Source organism: Pezoporus flaviventris, unplaced genomic scaffold (assembly GCF_033815535.1).
Source record: "Pezoporus flaviventris isolate CSIRO_AGI_PZ_B2104156 unplaced genomic scaffold, CSIRO_AGI_Pfla_v1 ptg000007l, whole genome shotgun sequence".
Classification (NCBI taxonomy): Eukaryota; Metazoa; Chordata; class Aves; order Psittaciformes; family Psittacidae; genus Pezoporus; species Pezoporus flaviventris.
Window position 1 is genome coordinate 59,136,390 of NW_026892555.1, and position 6,140 is coordinate 59,142,529.

Below are 6,140 nucleotides of genomic sequence, written 5' to 3' on the forward strand. Positions count from 1 at the left end.
TTAACTCATGTCCAGCACTCCATCCAAATGTTCAAAGACTGACATCTACAAAAACTCCAGACATCTCTCAGTGGCAAATGCTTCAAGGGGAATTAAAAAGAAGAAATCAGATAAGGACAAGGATGTATTTGTGCTATGATTAGAACCTGTCATCTCTAATCTCTCCTGCACTGAATGAATCATGATGGCAGTTTCTCCTTGATAATCTCTCGCTCCATCCTGCATTATAATGGTAAAGGCCAGAAAAATAGTGCCACATTTGCTGGTAGTTGTCAGCCTTTGGGATGGAATACGAAAATGAAAATCATAGACTCATGGAATAGATGTAAAATATATATATATATATATTTATTATTTTTATTTTTTTATATTAGATATATGTAATCAATGTAAACCAACTGCCAATGTCACAGTCAGTCCTGTTTAACCACAGTCTAGCCATCGTGCTGTACCACCCACATGAGGGATGTGACATAGTGACTTCCCTTCCACAGAGGACTGGCCCTGTGCTGTCCAAGCAAAGTGTTCTACATGTTGTCTACAAAATAATTATCCACCACAACATAAATACCAAAACATACAAGATCAAAGGAAAATTAATGCTCTAAAAAAAGAAATCATTGTAATGTGAAGAAAATGACTACGTATTCCGCAGAGTGAAGTCTATGTTTTCAGATTTAACATGCTCCTGTGACCGTTGTTAGGCAACACCATAGTCAGTGAGCAATCTTGCTGTGTGAGAGCATTAAATACTTCTGCTATATGCCCAGTCTGATGTGGCTCCATTGCTGTACCTTGTGATAGAGTTCAGAAGCAACCAGCCCATAGATATCCATGTTGAAGTCACTGAGATGACATAAAGGGTTTTGCTTGCTGTGCCTCTGGTCTGATACTCATGGGAGTCTCCACCTTTCAAAGGCACACATTTGATGGCTTTCTGAAAATTACATTCTGTTCAGTCTTGGAGCCCCGGGGAAGGTTTCTGTCTCTAATTCAAGGGTCATTGATCTCTTCCCTGGGAATAAGAGGTGGTTTGCTGGAGGCCAGCTGCTGGCTGGTCTTTCAGACCTCTGCATACCACACACGTTCCTGGGGCCATGCTTTCTGCACTCACCCAGCAGATCTCACTAGGGTTTTAAAGACAAAAATAATGTGCATATTTTTGGAACTGCCTATATATCACTGCTTTTATCACAGTGTATAGGGTTACATGACAAGCACTTTCACACTAAAATTATTTACTTGGTAGTAATAAGGGCTTGTCAGTAATGATACAAATACTTTCTGCACCACTTAAAACAATAATGAGCACAGGGCTGGGACTCGGGAAATACTGATTCTAAACTAAATTCTGTCATCCATCCCTTCTGTGGGTCTGGAGCAAGCATTTCTGTCTTTCTCTCTGCTATAATAATCACCTGTCACAAATGAGTGTTATGAGAATCAGGTAACAAAGGGAAATGGCAGAAATCCTGGGCAAGCAGGCAGGAGCCCTCAGAATAAAACAATGATTTTGAGAAACCCAGAGGGACAAGTTTTCAGAAACTCTGAAGCACATTTCTTAAACATATTTCAAGTCAGGCACTCAAAAGCATTTTTCCAGGAAGAAGATCTCATCACTTTTGTCTATGAGAGTGATGGGTAAAGAAACAATTACATAATAGGTCATGACATTTAAGTAAAGTCAAGCCATACCTCAAGAAATCCATAATCATACAGGAAGTTTCATAGGAAACTGGTAATATTAGTGCTGATAATGAAGGGCTAAATTGTCCACTAGCCCAAGCCTGGTATTCCTGGGCATCCCACATCCCTGCGCTGCAATTAATCTCTGGTTTTAGTGAAAAGCTTTTCGGACTTGAAAAAGAATGTGACAAGAAACAGAAGCTCACTTTTAAGCTCAGATTAAAAAACAAAACAAACCATAGAGCTTTATGCATAAAAGAATGAAACCGGTCGCTCAAGGGCAGTAGGAACATCTTTATGCATATAAAGAATAAAATACATTTCTCTGAGCTGGATGCAGCTTTCTTCTGATACAAACAGGAGCCGTAGCACCACGTCATTTGTGGGAGCACACATGTTGCTTCACAATGTAACGGGCTGCCTGAATAAAACCATGAAGTTGAGAGCAGATCTTGATTCTTCTCACACAACAAAACTAATAGAAACTGCAGAATGGGTTGAGCTTTCCTAACACTTAAACGGGGGAAGTTTAGATTGGATATAAGGAAGAAATTCTTTACTGTGTGGGTGGTGAGGCACTGGAATGAGTTGCCCAGGGAAGCTGTGAATACTACGTCCCTGGCCGTGTTCAAGGCCAGGTTGGACAGAGCCTTGGGTGGCATGGTTTAGTGTGAGGTGTCCCTGCCCATGGCAGGGGGATTGGAACTAGATGATCTTAAGGTCCTTTCCCTAACCATTCTGTGATTCTGTGTTAACACTGGAACTTTATTAGGAGATATTAAATAATATTAGCCTAAGCCCTTTTACCTTCTTTTTTTACTCTCTTCACATTCCTTCTGCAATCTTTATTGGCTTCAAGAAACGTTAACTAGCATGATGAAGTCCTTTACATGCAACAGAAAGCAAGCTCTCTCGGCTTTGGCTATAATTTGTAGTTTAGCACCACCTTCCTAGACACCAAAGAATTACAGCTTTGCTCTGCCAAATCTTCTAGCTTGAAACCTTCATACAAAAACAAAGAAGGATGGTTTTTTTTTCTGCAATCTGCTTCAATTACTAGACATTTTTAATAATAAGATAGAGTTCTTAGTCCTCAGCATTCTTCGGAGATCATGAATTTTTAGAAACTGTCCCACAGACTGGTGTTCCCTGTAGCACCTCAGGCACGGCTCTGTAGCTGTGAATCTGTCGTCACAGTTTCAGGGCCCATCATTTATGTTTCCAAGTCATGAAAACTGAACTGTAACTGCAGTTTATGCTAAATATAGCATATTTGAGTATTAAAAAACAAGCTTGTGAGTGTCTGATCTGAACATGATATATTCACTTAACATTGTGAGCAAAAATTTCAACCTATTTTCTATACTTCATCATAAATAACTGTTAAGAAAAGAGATTCAATGATTTCTTGAAAAACAGGATTGACAGAACAAATAGAATTGTGGTTGGCAGCCTCATAGTTCACAATATAAATACTTTCTTCCATAATCCACAGAGATGATAAGAAAAACAGTAAATGTGACAGACATAGGGTAACTAACCTGCATCAGCATCAAACACAAGCCCATACCTCAGCGAATATTTAAGCAAAGCATAAAGGGTTTTTTAATGCATTCTTCAGTTTTCCTCTTCTGCGTGTTCCCCAGCATGCCCTCACTTGCATGAGGCATGTCTAGGATCAGCTAACCAAGAATAAGCTTAATCACAAAATTACCTTACAGTGACCCTCTGCAAAACCTCCTTCTAGGCTGAGCTTCTTATCTTGTAACCCAGAAGCTGCATGCACTCCCCATGTCATGACCTGTTTTACAAAAGTCTCACGTAATTGATACTTAAAAATACCAGAGAGGTCTGTGCACTTTTGCTTGTCTTGGTGCTTCCCACCACAACTACAGGAGGTGTTCCCTAAGATGTGGTCACAGAATTCTGGGTGACATGCCTGTGTTCCTCAGGACAGCCCAGCGGCTAACTCGCTCACTGCCATGTTGCATGCTGAAGCTGCATCCCCTCTTAAGTCTTTGCTGACCTGGGGGTGCAGCAACCTCCCTGGTTGTAAAATTATTCTTCATCTAGAAAATGCCTTTAATATGGAGGAAACCTCTTGTCTCTTAGTTTCTTTGCCTACGCAATTACTGCAGCATAATCTGACTGTGAATGTAAAGCAACCCCTCATTTTTGTCTCTTTAGGGAAGTAAAAAAAGCTATTGCATATTAAGCAACCATCACACTTTCCACCCTTCTATCACATATTTAATTTCTCATAAACAGAATCCTAGTGGCAACCAACAGTGGGTTTAGTTATGGCAGTGAGCTAAAGGAACAGACACAGTTACATCTGCTGACTGGGCAATGACACAGAGAGAAAAGAAGATGATAAATGAGAAGAGAGGAACTGTAGGTGTCAGCCTTTAAAATCTTCCCTGAATTCCACATGTGAATCAGGTATGGTTTCTGGAAGCAGCCTCAAGAAAATGCATGTGAGTGAGTCTTTTAATGTGGATTAGTTTGATTTCTTTACACTTTTGTGTGAATATTCTCATTAAGAATTAAAAAGCCTAAAGTGACCTTTATTTAATTTATTTCATTTCTAAGGAGAACTAAAGCAGATTGAATTAAGGACACTGTAATTCTGGCCAAGAGTGTCCACATATTATTGTATAATGCAGTTTAATTCTTGACTTTTCAATTCACATCTTTAGTTTGGACTGCATTTTCAATGAGGCCCTGAGAAGCAAACACCAAGTGCATTACTGTTTGAAGAATGTCACGATAGTGTGCAATGCTTAACAGATTTATATTGTTTTCTTGTCCCACTTAATGGAGCATATAAATATTTCCATAGACATTGCTACTCATTAGAGGCAACTGCATAAACAGATCCGCGTGCTTACATGGCACATGTTTTTGATGCTTCTCTTAACATTTGAATTTGGCTTTAATCACACCTAGAGTTTGCATAGAAAATATATCAGAGACTTCTTTCAACTGTATATGACATTTACCCTTGCAGAAATGACTGGTTTTCATACACACATGCCCAGTGTAAACAGATTAACTTAGCAAGGAAACTATTTTTGAATGTCTGCACTTCCATTGGCTCCCCAGCCCTTCTCAGACACTGTTATCTCTGAAACCCCTCTCAGATTCCTCAATATCAGACCAGCCACAGTGTGGGACAGGTAGCTCAGTTAGGAAAGCGAGGGAAAGTCTCAAGCATCATGTCATTTTCCAGTCATAATGTTTATATCCCAGGTAAATTGAGTTTGGGAGGCTCAGAGCATCAAAAGCCATGATCCTGGAAGGGCAGCTGCCCTGGGCTGACCATAGTTTTCCACCTTCCTCTCCATCCTGGTTGTCCCCACAAGGGGGAAAGCACCACCCAGGGGCTTTTGGGCCTTGTGAAAAAGGGGCCTGGAGAAGGGTCTGTGGGCTCCCTATGAGCAGGAATTGTGGACTCGGTCACTTTGATCTAATGCTTTTCTTCAGTGTAATCCACCTTCCTTCATGACCGACTGATAAGCAATTCAAAGTGTTATGGTCAATAAGGTATTTCTACTCCAAATGTATTGACCTGGTGAAGACATTCACTTGCCAAGCAGTTTTCCGTCTTTCAGGTAAGTGAACTTTGCAATTAGCTCCCCGAGCATGGTGTTTGCTTGAAAGTAATCCCATTAAGGATGCTCTCTTTGCCTCCAGCTGCTGCACTTCAAATTTGATGGCATTGCTGTGTTGTTAGAAATCTGAACAGAATGAAGGGCATACAGAGAGAACAGAAGGCACACAGTATTAGCAGTTATTGTTTGATGAATACAAAGTGATAGCATCAACTATAAAAGCTAGAGAAGTCCTGCTTACAGTTCTTTAATAACTTGGAATTAAATTTTACACAATGAGCATCTGTTATCAGTCAATTTTCCCCCACACTCATACACCAAAAGCTTCAGCCAAGATAGCTTGCCTGTTTTCTGGGGCCAAGGCTAAACAAAAAAAACATGTCTCCATTTCTCCCCTGCCTGATGGGATATACCAAGATCCTATTCTGGCAGCTCCAGAAGCCTCTGATTTCAAGCAAGGATTTTGGATTCGCCTGCAGACAGCTTCTGTGGCAGAAATATGGCTTTTATTCCTATGAAAATCCACAAAAACTTGGCCAATGCACAGAAAAGTTATAATTACCCTTCTCTGCTTCCCACAGACCAAGGCTAATGCCCCTGCCTGCAGTTTTCCCCCAGTAATTGGGACAGGGCAGCCCTTCCTAGGTCATGGCACAGATGCCTTGGGGCACCCAAGTCTGGGCACCGAGGGGGACCATACCCCAACCCTGCCATGGCTGCTGGGTCAAATCCATAGAGATATTCCACTGGGCAGCAGGAAATCCCCTAGAGCCTCACAAGCAGTCTTTTCCCAGCATCTCACCCTTTCCTATGGGATTTATGGCAAGTAACTAGGAATAG